This window comes from Canis aureus, chromosome 29, assembly GCF_053574225.1.
Source record: "Canis aureus isolate CA01 chromosome 29, VMU_Caureus_v.1.0, whole genome shotgun sequence".
Lineage (NCBI taxonomy): Eukaryota > Metazoa > Chordata > Mammalia > Carnivora > Canidae > Canis > Canis aureus.
Window position 1 is genome coordinate 33,184,322 of NC_135639.1, and position 16,444 is coordinate 33,200,765.

The 16,444-nt window shown below is 44.1% G+C and overlaps 1 protein-coding gene and 1 long non-coding RNA gene across 7 annotated transcripts in view; one reads left to right on the forward strand and one right to left on the reverse strand.

Annotated features, from left to right (window-relative positions):
- PLCE1 (phospholipase C epsilon 1) overlaps positions 1 to 13,177 on the reverse strand; it is a 317,588-nt gene extending 304,411 nt beyond the window's left edge. For all 6 annotated transcript variants that reach the window (XM_077878324.1, XM_077878322.1, XM_077878321.1 and 3 more), the window contains exon 1: positions 13,027 to 13,177. The gene's annotated coding sequence lies outside the window, so the exon portion shown is untranslated. The remainder of the gene's footprint in view (positions 1 to 13,026) is intronic.
- Positions 13,178 to 13,497: 320 nt separating this feature from the next.
- On the forward strand, positions 13,498 to 15,554 carry LOC144300826 (uncharacterized). The gene is made up of 2 exons (XR_013367598.1): positions 13,498 to 13,701; positions 14,522 to 15,554. It is a non-coding gene; the product is annotated as an uncharacterized LOC144300826 (long non-coding RNA).
- Positions 15,555 to 16,444: the final 890 nt, after the last annotated feature.

Below are 16,444 nucleotides of genomic sequence, written 5' to 3' on the forward strand. Positions count from 1 at the left end.
GAAGGCACAGGGGTCTCTTGGAATCCAATCTATGCATAGACAGGAGAAGCAAGCTAATTTTAACACCAGGCTTTGATGACCAAAGCTAAAATAAAGCTAGCTAAAAAAAAAATCCAAAGTAAAATCTAAATTGGTTCCAGATTAATCTCTATTAGTTAATGTTAACTCATTAACACCATGATAATAAAGTGTCACCACATGACTGCAGCATGGTGTAACAATAGGAAATTTGTTAATAAAACACACCAGTAGTCAAACGTGAAAAAAATGCATATAATCACCTCAAAGATGATGCCTTTTTGGCATGTGACATAATTCTTTTCTCTTTTATTTCTTATTTAAATCTGTGAATATGAAACTACTTTCTCAAAGTGATTTAAACTTTTTAAAACCAAAAGACAACATTGTATTTCCTAGTGAATATGAAAAGCATTTCCATTAAAAGCAGGATTAAATAAAAAGGTCTAGGGATCCCTGGGTGGCGCAGTGGTTTAGCGCCTGCCTTTGGCCCAGGGCGCGATCCTGGAGACCCGGGATCGAATCCCACGTCGGGCTCCCGGTGCATGGAGCCTGCTTCTCCCTCTGCCTGTGTCTCTGCCCCTCTCTCTCTCTCTCACTGTGTGCCTATCATAAATAAATAAAATTAAAAAAAAAAGTCTATTATCCTTATTCTTTGTTATTAATGTTCTGAGATCTCTGATTCAAAGGGGAAATAATCCTTACTTGAAGATAATACAATTCTTTACCTAAAAAGCTCAGGAGAATCAACTAAAAAATTAAGTTGATTAAATAAAAAATACAAAACATTTTTTTAAATAAGAAAACTAAAAAAAACCCCTAAAAAATAAGAAAACTATGATTAATACGAAGATCACTACAAAATTTAATGAGGGATATAAATATATTTGAGTAGATTAAGAAACATACTGAAAGGATAAAGAAGATGTGAGATGTGATACACACACACACACACACACACACACACACACACTAAAATGGAGTATTACGCACCCATAAAGAAGAATGAAATCTGGCCATCAAGCATGGATGGATCTAAGAGGTTATTACGCTAAGTGAAATGAGTCAGACAAAGAAAGACAAATACCATATGATTTCACTTATATATGGAATCTAAAAAACAAAACAAATGAACAAACAAAACAAACAAACCTTTAAATACAGAAAACTGGTGGTTGCCAGAGAGGAGGTGGGGGAGGGGGAATCACAGCATAAGGAATATAGTTAATAACACTGTAATAACTTTATACAGTGACAGCTGGTGATTATACTTATTGTGGTGAGCACTGAGTAATGTAATAGGACTGTCAAGTCAATATGTTGCACATATGAAACTAACACGCATCAATAATAATTTTTCAAGAAAAGGAAATATAGTAGTATATAAAGACTAAATATTATAAACATATTCATTCTTCCTGAATTAATACATAGGTTTCTTATAATCCCATTCAGAATTTCAGTGGATTTTTGAGATCTCACAAAATATCTCAAAATTTAATTGGCAAGAATAAGCAAAAAAGTAATAATAAAGAAAATTTGAATAATTACGAGAGAGAACTGCCTCTATGTGACACTAATATACATTATAAGGCTAACATAACTAAACAGTAAGGTACTCAAGCATTTGTGGATAGATTATTTTAGGCTTAAGGCTGACTTTAGAATATACGAAATAAGATTAGGTATTGCCTAGGATTATCCAATAGATATATTATTCAAGGAAATTATATAAGGAATGTAAATATATAAATATATATATATATGAGGAAATAAGTATATTTTAAGGAAAACTAAGTATTTAGAAAATAGGTTAGGTCTTCAACTCATAAAATGGACAAAAAACTGATTCCAAATGAAAAGCTCAATGTAAATAAGAGCCTGAAAATCTAAAAAATATAACTAATCATAGGAAATAGATAAAGACTACAAATTTAAAGGCCATGGAAATAATTATCAGGGAAAACATAGATCTATGACCATATAGATACTAAAATTTTCTGTACATTAAAAAACATGCTAAACATTTCAAAAATATGGTATTTCATTAATATTTTTATATAGTATCCCATAGCAGGGATAAGCACAATCTGCTTAATTATGATTGACATAGTTACGTGAAAACGTATAAAACATGAAAATATGATCTCAATTTGGAGAAATAAAAAAACACAAGGAAAAAACCCCTAGAAAGCCATGAACCAAATGTTCTAATTACTCTAGATGGTAGAATTGTGGGTGATATTTGGACTTTTTCTTTATTGAGCTTTTCTATTTTCCAAGTTATCCAAAATAAACTTGTATTATATTGCAATCAGGAAAAAAATGCTAGTTAAGAAAAACAGCATCAAGTGACAAAGATAGGAAAATACTTGCAAAAATACAGAATGCAGGGATGTTACATTCTTAATTCATTAAGAAATCTTAAGTTTAAAAAAAAAAGGCAAATGGGGACACCTGGGTGGCTCAGTGGTTGAGCATCTGCCTTTGGCTCAGGGTGTGATCCCAGCATCTGGGATTGGGTCTGGAATCAGGCTCCTTGCAGGAAGCCTGCTTCTCCCTCTGCCTGAGTCTCTGCCTCTCTCTCTCATGAATAAATAAAGAAAATCTTTAAAAAAAAATATTAAAAAATAAAAGACAAATGGACAAAACTATTAAATAACCAAGAGAAAGCACAATGATGATATATATATTATATATATATTATATATTATATATATAATCATTTTATTTCCAGTAATCAAAGAAATGTACGTTCAAACTATGAAATACCAAGTCTGGTATCTTTCACTTACATCCACTGGAAAGACTAGGGTAACATTAGTAGAAGTGCAAATTGGTACAACCTTTTTGGAGAGCATTTTGGCAGGATGTACTCGAAGTCTCTAAAAAAGTTCTACACTTTAGGGCACCTGGGTGGCTCAGCAGTTGAGCATCTGCCTTCGGCTCACCGGGTGTGATCCTGGAGTCCCGGGTGGAGTCCCACATCGTCTCCCTGCATGGAGCCTGCTTCTCCCTCTGCCTGTGTCTCTGCCTCTCTCTGTGTGTCTCTCATGAATAAATAAATAAATTTTTTTTTTAAAAAGTTCTACACTTTGATCTGGTAATTTCACTTCTAGGGCCTCTGCTAAAGAAAGAATTAGAGATCTGAGCAATGGAGAGGTATTTAAATAGAAAAAAATTGGGGATCAACAGCTAAGTGTCCAGAAATAGGGGGATTCTAACCCCCTCCACGAGACAGAATGAGACCCAGCCACTGAAATCAAGGTTTGAAAATACTGAATGATATGAAAACATCTTAATGATGAAATGAATGTCAGACAAAGAATCCAGGATTCAAAATTATGTATTATGTATCTACAGTATGGTCATAATTCTATTTGAAACAAAGGTCTCAGTTTTGCTATTCCCCAACTAGTTGGCTTTGGTCAAATCCTGAGTCTCTCAAGAGACCAGTTCTTTAAACTTTAAAAGTGAGGTGGGATGGCGCCTGGATGACTCAGTCAGTTGAGCCTCTGCCTTCAGCTCAGGTCATAATCCTGGGGTCCTAGGATGGAGCTCCACATTGGGCTCCCTGCTCAGCCAGGAGCCTATTTCTTTCTTTCTTTTTTTTTTTTAAGATTTTATTTATTTATTCATGAGAGGCACACAGAGAGAGGCAAAGACATAGGCAGAGGAAGAAGCAGGCTCCTCTAGGGCAGCCTGATGTGGGACTCGATCCCAGGACTCCAGGATCACCCCCTGAGCTGAAGCCAGACGCTTAACCACTGAACCACCCAGGCATCCTCAGGAGCCTACCTCTACCTCTCCCTCTGTTGCAGCTCCCCCTGCTTGTGCTCTCTCATGAGTGCTCACTCTCTCTCTTTAATAAATAAAATCTTGCAAAAAAAAAAAAAAAAGTGAGAAGAGGAAACTTGGATTCCTCCTTTCTAGCCCTCAATTTTCATTGTTGGATGACACAGCATAGAATAAATAAGTAATAAACAAATCATAAAATGAATATATAATGTCCATTAATAATTAAAAGATAAAATTTTAGTTAAAATTGTTTGGATTAAAGATTCTTTTTTTTTTTTTAACTGGTATCTCCTAAATAGGTGACATATTTTAGATGTGACTGCTTAGATAGTGATAATTCATTAGAACTATACAGTGCAGCTAGAAATAAGCACACTCTCTTATCCTCTGTAACTAATTTGATCTGGGCCTGCCTGCCTGGGTTGGGAACACACTTCACCTGTTGTCAGCCATCCCATGACTTGGCATTGGTGAGGCCCAGCCTATTCTCAGTCAGCAAAGGGTAGTCAAAGTCCTAGATCCAAGAGCTGTCATGGAAGAACCTTCAGGGCTGTCTACTATGTTGCATTGATGGTACATGAAGGTCACCTTTTAGGGTTCTTTTTGTAAATTTCTATAGCTCCTATATAAAATAGCTAAAGAAGTTCTTACCTTCCTCTGTTAGATTCAAACATTAATTGAGCATATTTCTTTCACAACTGCCTGGAGCTTTACCAATCCCTCCCACTGTGAATTTTAAAGCCATGCCGAGGCATGATGAAAAAATAAATCTCAAGCACAGTAATCCAGGCTGAGTTAGGGACTATTGAGCCTGCTGAGCGGCAAAGAAGTGAATCTGAATCTGCTCATACTCCAACAGTTAACAAACTACACACAGAGTGAGATTTATGCTTTGCTCTGTCATCCAAATTCATTCTGCTTTTAGGGGGAAAAGGGAATACAATTTCATGCCAAAAGTATTTAACTTCTGTGAATTGTATCCACCTCTCTGAGATTGACAAACCAGACTACCAGAGAGGGCTTCAATTCTTTTAGGCAAACATAACATAGGTGAAAATATGTTCATCAATGAAATGTGAGTTCATGTCATTAATAATAACAAATGAATAAAGACTTCTTTAGAAATGACAGTAACTTGAACCAATTCCAGTGATATCCAAATTAAACTGTGTTATATGATATTTTAATCCCAGATGTGTATAGTATGCACTTGGTCACATGTGTTTTTTCCAATGATTTTTTTTCCATTCCCTGGATTTTCCATAGTCGGTGATATTATATAGTTTAAACATAAAATGAAGTCATCAAAACAGTCTTTCCTTGCTTCTGCCTCTTCCTTAATTCTGAATATTGCAGCCTTACTGTTTTATTATTATAATGTAGCTGTTCCAAAAAGGCATTAAAAATTTATAGATTATCATCATGTTTTGTTATACCTCTGGACTTGTGAGCACACATCATCAGCCCCCTCAGAAGGAGACTTTCCAGTATTTTTATAAATGGAGCACATTTGTCAGGGCCACCACGTAGCAGATCATGCCATAGAGTACACAGCAATGCTACCACTGAGCACATATGGCACTGACCACTGCCTGACCAATAACCCTGTCAAGCTTAACCACCCTGTTTATGTTTACATTTTGTTAAGTCCTAAGGGTAGAGGGGAAAGGGTTCAATAGTATTCAGTCTGTATTATAAATCAAAATGCCTTGGAAAAGAAGCAGGGAAAAGACCGGGGTTTCTTTTTTTTTTTTTTTTTAATTTTTATTTATTTATGATAGTCACAGAGAGAGAGAGAGAAAGAGAGAGAGAGAGAGAGGCACAGACACAGGCAGAGGGAGAAGCAGGCTCCATGCACCAGGAGCCCGACGTGGGATTCGATCCCGGGTCTCCAGGATCGCGCCCTGGGCCAAAGGCAGGCGCCAAACCGCTGCGCCACCCAGGGATCCCAAGACCGGGGTTTCATTCTACCTCTCCCATCCCAGTCCCTGCATCTGGCAGGCAGGGGAAAAAAAGAAGAAATGTCCTACAAATCCTAAAAGTAGCAGAGACCCTGCTTCTTGGCAGAAGCAGAGAGGCCTCAGAGACCCTGAGGAGTGTGGCTGCTGTGCCCCTGAGAGGCAGCCTTCTGTCACTGTACCTGAAGTCATCTATAGTCAGGGATGAGGGAAATTTCAGGAGCAACTTGGCAGAGAAAGAAGGAACAAGAGACCCCCCCGCTTCCCCAGCTGCAGCAGCACAGGAGATCAGAATCCCGTGAAGACACGAGGCTGCCTGCTTCTTCTGCAACAGCATTGGGAGACTGGGTAATAACAAAAAAGGATCCTGGGAGCTAGGGTTAGTTGAAATCTTATTGTGTATCGGGCACTGATCTAAGCCCTGTACATGAATTATCTCATTTATTACATAGGTTCTACTATTGCCCCTCCCATTACATACATAAGGAAGTTTGGGCCCCCAGAGGCCAAGTTTTGCACAAGGTTGTGCAGATTGTATATAAATAGTGGAGGCAGGATGTAAACAAAGCTAAGCAACATGCATCCAGACCCCAAATTTGCAAAATGCAATTAGAGAAAACACAGATTTCTGTGTCTTGCACACCCCAGTCTCTGGGCTGAAGAAATAGAGTGCCTTAACATGCAGTTTTGTTCCTCTCAAACGTCTCTGTCTCTAGCAGTTAGAACTGCCTTTCCACGACAAAGCTAAGACAGAACCTCAATAGAGAAGTAAAATTAGTAAGAGCGGGCTACAAAAGCAGGGTGAAGGGCTGAGGTCTTCCCCACCACACCCCTCACCTGGTAGGGGCCCCACATACTCCTGGAACACAGTTTGAAATCCACTGGTCCCAACTAATACCGCTCCAAATTATGTGCTTGAGAGACCAAAGAAGCACAGCTAGAAAACTAACAGCAGCCACATAAACCAAAGGAAAAAGGCAAAAATAACCTCCCCCTGCAACCTTAGCAGTCACAAAGGTCCCTCACAATCCAGTCCCTGACGCTAACCATCTCAGTCTGAGCATTTGAGGGGCCAGAGGGAGGTGGAATTCAGGGCTGGAGCAGAGAGTCAGGAATGAGGCAAATCCAATAAACAGGCAGAGGTGGGAAGCAGAGCCAACAGGACGCCTGGGCCAGCGGTCTGTGGTGAGTGAGGGAGGCTGTTCTAAGAAGAGAGGTGGGAGCATGAGAGGAGAGGGTGGCCAGCACAGGAACTGCTCCCAGAGCCAGCGTTCTCTAGCTCTGGGCTGTCCACACATATCATAGGAGATAGCAATGGCAAAAACTTACCAAGCATTTCAATATCAGGCTTTTTTTTTTTTTTTTTTTGGAAGGGGGAGGTGGTGTTAGGGGGACTACATTGCCCTCCTTCTCACCAATTCAAATATTCTTTTCATTCCAGACAGTCCCATACCATTCAGTGGCCGATGCTGTCAGACCTAAGAGACAGAAATGCTTGCTTTGGGGAGCAGTGTGGGTAGCACTTAGAGTGCCAGACTACTTGGATTCATATCCTAGCTCCACCACTACTAGTTGTGTAGCCTCTGGCAAATTACCCAACTTCTTAGAGCCTCTGTTTCCTCTTCTCTGATATATAGATAACAAAAGTACCTATCTCAGAAGGTGGTCATGAGGATGACGGGTTAATACATATAGAGCACTTAGAAACGTACCCAGCAAGGTCTGCACTACATGTTGGCTGTTCTCATTCCCTCATTGGAGAGCTTTTGTTTAACTCCCAACCACCTTCTTGTTTCTCTTCTGTGCCATATTAGTTTCTTATTGCTGCTGTGATAAAATTGACACAGTCTTTGTAGCTTTAAACAACACAAATTCGTTATCTCAGTTTTCGAGGTCAGAAGTCTAAAATGGGTTGGTAGGGCTGCATTCCTTCTGGAGGCTCTAGGGAAGAAGCCATTTTCTTGCTTTTTCCAGCTTCTGGGCAGCCTTGCATTCCTTGGCTCAGTACCCCTATCTCCTACTAGGGACTCTGATCCTTTTGCCTCCCTTTTATAAAGACCCTTTTGATCAGACTGGGCCCATCCAGATAATTTCCTCATCTCAAAATCTTTAATCACTTCTGCTGAGTCCCTTTGTTATGTAAAGCAACATATTTATAGGTTCCAGGAATGAAGACTTAGACACCTTTAGGAGGCTATTGGCATTATTCAGCCTACCATACACACCCCTCCAAAGCCTAAAATTGCAGACTAGCAAGACAGGCCCAGAGGGCAAGAATAAGAATCTTAGTAGCTAACTTTGTGAGCACTCACTACTTACCGGGCATTATGCAAAGTGCTGTAAGTGAATTATCTTGCTTAGGTCTCACAGCAACCCTGTAAAATCACTATCCTACAGAAAGGTTAATTGCTTATACAACTAGTAGGTGGTAAAGCCTATGTAAACTAGGAAAGTTTGATTCTAGTGTCTTTGTATTTCACCAATCGAGTGTTGTGTCCCTACAGCTTAAGTCATTATAACTTGGGGGCGGGGGGAGGGTTGTACCATGACTATTAGGGACCTTGGTGACTGCGCTATAAAAGGCAAAATGCAAAAAAATAAATAAATAAATAAATAAATAAAAAATAAAATAAAATAAAAGGCAAAATGCTCCCTGGACACAGACAGAGGTTCTGTGGAGCCCATACTAAAAGATCCACACAGACAGTGGAACACTCAGAACATTTTCTTATACTCAAAGGAGAACGTCGGGGGTAATTAAGAATTTCTTCAAATGTGGGTGCCTGGGTGACTCAGTCTGTAAGTGTCCCACTCTTAATCTCAGCTCAGTCATGATCTCAGGGTTCTGGGATCGAGCCCCACATCTAGTTCCCTGCTGAGCTGCTTATCTTTCTCCCTCTATCCCTCACCCTGGACACGCTCTCTGTTGTCCTCTTCAAATGAATAAATAAAAATTTTTAAATAAAAAGAATTTCTTCAAATGTTGTCAAGAAAGGACCACCTATTCCTGCCACCACTTGGGGAGGAAAAGTGAAAAGTCCATTCCCGACCCCAGGCCAGGTCTGTAGTTCTAGTCAACCTCCAAAAAGAAGAGAGGAACTTAGTCTCCCTGGAGAGACTTCCAAATGAGTCAGATGGATCCAGATCCTCTGAAACCATCCCAGGAAGTCTCAGAACCCCTGCAAGCCCCAGAATGGCCTCATCAGTGCTCAGCAGTCAGTAGATACCAGGACCAAACCATCTCCTGCCTCCTACCTCATAACAATCATGAGTATATAAACCCCCATGTGCCACTGGTTTCAACAAAGGCCCGGTAGCTTTACCAATGCCACAATCCTCTTTTGCTATTGGTTCTCATAGAGCAAATGGCTCAAAATAAATTGCGATTGGCACGAGGTAGAAAGGGGCAAGCTAACAATCACTAAGCGTGCCTATTACAGCAGTTTAACTATCCATAGCATTTCAATCTCAACTGCTTAACAATTTAGCCAGAGCTCTACCTGAAGCTTTCTAATGAGCTGAATTAAAGCCATCTGGCTTCACCCAGCCAAAAAAGTGGCCAGTCATTTGTTCTGGGTGATGAGACCAGAGGCAGGATAGCAGTAGTCAAGGGAATGGATTCTGAAGCCAGCCTGTTCGGACAGACTCCTGGCTCTGGCACTTTCTTGCTATGATTCCACACAAGTTGCTTAACCTTTTAGTTCCTCAGTTTTCCTTTCTTCAAAATGGGCATGATAATGTTGGCCCATACTCCTTTATCCAAAATCAGAAGGCCTTTTTTTTTTGGTTTTTATAATGGTAAGACAGTACCATAGACCATATATTACATAACACTCTTGATAGGATCCACAGCAAACATGTTCATTCTTTCTGAAATAAAAATGTATGAACAATTCTCACCAGGTCAGAAAAATAAAGACTATAATAATCTCATGTCAAAAAAAAAAAAAAATAATAATCTCAATGTCAACTCAGATTAAGTTTTGTAGCCAAACTTAAGAAAACCAGTTTTCAGGGATCCCTGGGTGGCATAGCGGTTTAGCGCCTGCCTTTGGCCCAGGGCGTGATCCTGGAGACCCGGGATCGAATCCCACGTCGGGCTCCCGGTGCATGGAGCCTGCTTCTCCCTCTGCCTGTGTTTCTGCCTCTCTCTCTCTCTCTCTCTCTCTCTCTCCCTCTCCCCGTGACTATCATAAAAAAAGAAAACCAGTTTTCAGAGCTTGTTTTGATTTTGGAATTGCAGGTAACGGACAACAGGTCTCTGGCACTTGCTGCCTCATGTTAGAATGAAATGAGTTAATAGATGTAGAATTCTTAGAACACTGCCTGGCATGCAGTAAGCACTACAAAAGCGTTACCAACAACTGCTACAATTACTTGCATTTAAATAGATTTGCTAGAGGATTATAAACAGGAACATTTTAATTTATGACTGAAAAAAAAATTTATGACTGAATTGGGTTCTGACATCAATATCTTGGGGATTAACAGGCATGAACCCGGGACCTAGGTAGCTCAGTCGGTTACAGGTCTGCTTTCGGCTCAGGCCATGATCCCTGCTTCTTCCTCTCTCCCCAACCCCCGCCCACTGCTCTCACTCTCTCTCTTAAATGAATAAGTAAAATCTTAAGAAAAAAAAAAATAGGCATGAGTCCTTTAGAACAATATTCTAGGATGGGGTTTCTGAAATGATGGAAATGTTCTACATCTTTATCGTCCAGTAGGGTAGCAACTGGCCACACGTAACTACTGAGCACTTGAAAGGGAGACCATTAATTTCATTTAATTCTAATTTAAATTTAAAGCAAATAACCATACATGGCTTGTGGTTACCATACTGATAGCATAGCTATAGAGGGCTAGGTTCCAATCTGGCCCATGAAAACCTATTTAAGCCATAACACAGATGAACTGTAGCTTTAATAAAAATAAGTCTGCATTCTGCACCTGAAAGCAAAGAAGACCACACGAAGCTGAAGAGTTTTCTCTTCCTTTTTAGGCTCCATGGTTGGCCCACGGCAAAGTACATCTTTGATATTATGTTTAATCCCCACTTCTCCATCTCCAACTTCCTTTTTGGGGACCCCTCCTAACTGGGCCACATTAATACCTCCCAGCCTTTCTGCCAGAGTGCCATGCTCCCCATCACCTGCCTTCCTCTTCCCAACTGAATTCCCACTTGCTCAATGCCAAGATCTTGACCAAATGTCAGCAGGAAAGCAAATTGATGAACCAAGCTGCTACTGCTTTTTCTAGCTTTTCTCCTACTTTTCCTTCTAATCCAGAAGCTCTAAATTGTTGTATTCCCTGGGAGTCCCCCTCTCCCCCCACTCACCCCCAGTAGAGGTAGGCCCAGGCAGAGAGAGACAGAGTCTGGACTGAAGCAGCTGTTGTCCTACCTAGGCTGCTTGCCAGCCAGGTGTGGGGAAGACTGGGAATGCCAACACACACACGTGCAGAGCAGCCTTGCTCTGTGCAAATATCTCCTCTTGTCCAAGCATGGGAAACATTCCCTGCTCTCTGCTTTACAAAACATCATGCACAACTCTTTTCAATTATCCTTTATTCATTCAGAAATGTATAACAAGTTACACATCAAATTCATGTTTTAAAGTATACAACAAAAGCCCAGAAGGGACTGTAACTAACCACAGTTGCAAACAGAAAAAGAAAACCAAGCACCTTCACTGGAATCTAGCTTCACCACAACACACTTGAGCATGGAATTTTTAATGACACAGGTCAACCTTGGAGCACATCCAAGGAGCTTATGTTACTAGAAGGACTGGAAGAACGTCCCTCAGCTCAATCTCACCTCTCACTTGGTCCCAAAGCATGGATCAAAGATAATTATTATGCATGGCTCCTAGGTACAAAGAAAAAGTTCCTCTGTGGGCCTGTAAATGGTAAATATTATGTTTTTCAACAAATTATACTTTCAATTATATTATCTCCTCCAAAATAAGATTGGTGTTGAAGAACCGAAGTCTTAACATTTATTAGCAGCCCACAATTATTTCCAAGGGTCTTATGGCTAAAAGCACTGTGCTTGGAAAGCCACAGTTAATGCCTTCAGTAGGGAAAAGGAGACCTGCACACAAATAACTCTCAAAGAAAGAGAATGGAGGAAGGTCTGGAACCTAAAATGCTGCAGGAATCCCAGCAGGGGACAGTTGACTATTTGAGGCTGGGGTTATCGGGGAGGGCCTCACAGCAGCGATAAAATTCATCTGGATGGATGGTTAGGGTTTAGAGTGGTGAAATGGGTGGGGAAGGGCATTCAAGAAGAGGAAAATGGAAAGGATGTTCTAGATGACAGCATCTTCAGGCATTCTTTAGAAAATATCTGTGAGGACATGGCTGCATACAGTATCCAGCGACAGTTCCACTCCCCTTCTCCGCCGTGACGGTATCCATGGGGTCACCTGCGTCCACCTCCCAAGACAGGCTCTCAACAACTCTCCCTGGTGGGTCAAGCGTTCTTGGCGGCAGTGGCCTCACCCTACACCGCCGGGGGTTCCGACAAGAAACACAAGGAAATGCGCCTAATCTTGCAGGAATCTAAAGGACCTACCAGCAAATTCTGCAAAGTGCAACCACCATTATGAACGGTGTGCAATGAAGTGAATGCCCCATAACATCTATTCAGGGAGCTCACTATTGAAAAGGACGCTGATGTAGAATCTTTCTTACACGGAACAATTTAGTTGAGTCTGTTGCACCAACCGTCCCGGGGCTGAAATACTAGACACGGGGAGGGGCGGGGAACCCACACATTTGCACTGTGCATTTAATATTAGCCACGACGGAGGACTTCGGGCTCTAGGCTATTCCTTATCATAGCACCAGAGCGCCTTAAAAAAGACGGGGCCATTCCTGTAGTCATTAAAGTGAGCCCGGGTCCAACGCGGTCTTTCCTAGGACTTGCTGTGGACCGGTCTCTCCAGGAACAATGCCGCAGGCACCTTCCTCGAGGTGCAGCTGCCAGGTGCCGCCTCCCCGAGAGCTTGGGTTTTGCGCGTCCGCAAGTGCACAGACCAGGCGGCGGGGAGGAGGCGAGGCGCGCGGGAGCGAAGCCCGCACCCAGGGGCCCCGCAGCGGGAGCGGCCTGCGCGCCCCGGGCCCGGCCTCCGTCCGCCGGGGGGCGGGGGGGGGGACCCGCGCCAGGTGCCGGCCCGCGGCCGCCCCCGCGGAAAGAGCCCACGTCCCCTGCGCCACCCTCGGGCCGCGAGCCACGCAGTCGTCTCCTCACCTCTCCTCTCCGGGCCCGTCGCGCCGGAGTCCCCAAGGGCAGCGTCCGTCTGGGACGCGCCTGCGGCCGGCGGCGTCGGGGTCCCCGCTCCCGAGTGTCCGCGGCGGAGCGGGGCCAGCAGCGCGCCGCAGCCAGGCGAGTGCCCGGAGGCAGGGCCCGGGGCGCGCCGCCCGCCCCCCCGCCCCCGCCCGCCGCGCTAGCCTGTGCGCCCCGGGGGCGCCGCGCTCTCGCTCCGCCCGCGCTGCGGGTACGGGACGGCGCGGGCCGCAGCGGGCCCCCGCCCTGGGCAGGCCTTTCCCAGAACTCGCCCGCCCCGGGTGAGAGGCCGAGAGCGCCGCCGCGGGCCCCCGGGCGGCGGGGGGAGCGGCCTGAGGCGGGCCCGCCCCCGGCTCGGGCCGCGCGGAGCGGGCGGGGGCGAGGGGCGGACCCGGCTGCCGCCCGCGCCCCGGGCCCGCCGCGCGCCCCCCGCTCGGCCTCGGCCTCTGCCCCGGCGGGAGCGGGCGCCGGGCCCCGGGGAGGCGGCAGCCCTGGGCCGCTCGGGCCGCGGGGACGGCAGCCCACACCTCCTCCCGGGAGCGCCCCTGCCTGGCACTGCTGGACACTGAGGCTCGTGGCGCATGGACCCGTGACCGCGGTCACCCTGGGAGAGGCCGCGCTGACTCTCGGACCCGTTCGGTCAGTCGTTAACTGAACAGATTTTACTGAGCGCCGTACGGTGCCTGGCGCTGTGCCAAGCACTCCTCTCGCTTCAGGGCCGCGGACTCCAAACCCAGGGCCCTGTCATTGCCGAAGCCCACCCGGGGATGTTGGTTCACCCACCGCCGACGCTGCAGGCCCTGCGGGGTCGCCCCTCGGCGCCGGGGGGTTTGACCGCCTGTCGACAGTCAGGAGATCCGGGGACCTGAAGAAAAGTCAGATTATCATCCCTTCCCCTCTCCCCTAAACCTGTTCTTCTTTACCTACTTTGATAGACACATGACCTTTCCATAGGTCTGACATCTGGTACCTTCAATCGGGATTAATTCCTGAGGCCCATCACCCCTCTCCTCTGTCCTCTTCTTGGATCCACAGTCATAGGGTTTTCCCTCTTCTACAACTTTAATCTGTGCAGAAACCTTCAGAGGCTCCCCACTGCCTTCCAAACTGACTCCCCACGACTGGAGGAACCCGCCTCATCCTGGTTACTATGGACCACCCAGCATACGTCTCCCACTCCAACTCTATACGTGTGTTTAGGCTGAGCCTCTAACTAGAACATCCCCACCTCCTCCCACACTTTCCTCCTGCTCAAGTTTTCTTTTTTTCTTTCTTTTTCTTTTTTCTGATTGATCTTAAAAGTGACTTCCCCTACTTTGAGCCTCCAGGGCACAGGAGAGGTTGGAGCAAGAATGCACCAGAGGACACCAAAGAATTTCTGCCTGTAAGAGAAATCTGCCAGCCTGGTCCTTAACTGTTTTTTTTTTTTTTTTTTTTTTTGCTATTTTCTCATCACTAGGATTTTAATGAAAATTAACATCACTGCCTCCCTTGAGAGCTGGTTTTGGAAGGGTCTCTGCAGAGGACACTGAGGAAACTCTTTGTTCAGTAAGCGCTTGAGATCTCAGCACTAGAGCAATAGGGAGTGGTCAGTCACTGCAATCCCTGAGTCCACGCTGGACAGGTGAATGGAGGAGCCAGGAAAAAAGGAACAACTGCTGACAGTAAACAAGATTAATTAATTAATTAAATAATTAAATAAATTAAATAAAACAAGATTAATGAATCTCATAATGTCAAATATCATCAGTCACCTGGAGCCCCCAAAGACTTGCGTTGTCTTTAAAAAAAAAAAAAGAAATAGGCACATGGGAATTAGATTGCTACAAACTGGTGGATGCACAAGCAGTTAACATTGAATCCTCCAAATGAGTCATTGCACTGTTAGTAACCAAGGCAAATCTAGGTCCACTGAACGGGAAGGTTACCTGAGTGTGATAATCAACCATCCCATCCATGCCTGGGAAATAGCACCTTCCTCAAATCTTTGCAAAGAGAGCCCGTCCAAATCAATGTCCTTTGCTCGCCCCCTCGCTCCCTCTCTAAATGAGACTGGAGGGAGCCGCGTCCCTGAGGCTGCCTCACCGCATTGGAATGTCTGAGCTAACAGTGCTTCCAGAGGGTTCATTGCTCCTCTGAACAGCACTGCCCAGACTTTCTGGAGATTTTAATTCACTTCCCAACCTCGCCAACAGTTGCACACAAGGTGCCTTTTTTACACCCTGCTCTCTGTTCAGTGAAACATGCAGACCATCTCAGGGGAACAATGGCTCCATTCAAGACTTTTTCAAAAGTGCAGCATATAACCTCCATGCTGTGGGTTGCTGCCAGCCATTATCTGGAGGAAGAAAGACTGTCAGATAAAGTGGGGGGAATTGAGGGAGCACTGAATAATTTCCATGGAAAATTCAGCTTCAATGAAGTTATGCATCTTTGTATACAAGATGATTCTGCATCTTCAAAAGCAATAAAAGCAAACCCCCAAGAAATAATGCTGTGGAAACTTTATTTAAATATAGTGTGTCTGTGTTTGAAATTTCAGAAGAAAGCACACTTATTTTCTGAACTTGTTACATAATGGTCTCCATTTGATAGAAATTGATTTAAATAAGTTATAAATGTTGGGACTAGGGAATTTAAGTCATAAAACCATTTTAAGAAATGGAATCATCTCCCTATTTTCTTCCTCTCCCATCCTGTAATTTTTCAGGTTGGTGGAGGTGGGGGAGAGGGTGTCTCTGACTTCATGGTTGTTGCTGCCAACAGGAGGCCCCACACTCCCTACTGCACATATTACAGAAAAAAGATTGGCCCTTTGCCACACTCAACAAGACAGCCATCAGTTAACCCATTTATAAACAAGCCCCAAGGTCTGCACGGGCATAGCTGACAAATTTATTGGTCTCTGCTAAACAGTAGCTTATTGCCAGGCAGAGGTATTTGCCAACAGACATCTTGGTAGCCTTGAAGACCAAGAATGGAAGGAACAAGCCAGCTTTTAGTTTGAGAATCACCATCTTCTCTCCTTTGAAGTCCATGCATCAGATTGTACTGGGTCTACCAGCTCTCTGCAAGTAGGCTAGGAAGTTCAGACAGTGGAGTGAGCACCATTAACAAGGTTTTTAGAGTTCTGTCATATGTGAAGGTGAAGTACCAAGGCAGTTTGAGGTTGTTGGGAAAAAAACCTTGTTTGTTAAAGTAGTAGGTAGCTCTACTTCTCTAAGGTGCTTAGGAGTGAGGGTAGAGGAGATCTAGTGAGAACAGTGGGCAAAGCCAGGAGAGGCGGTCCTAAATGTTATCTCTCAGCATAGCCAGTATTAGGGGCATAGACTAGTATGGGACCGCTTGAGTTGAAATCCTCAATCTGTCTCCCTGGTGTAGG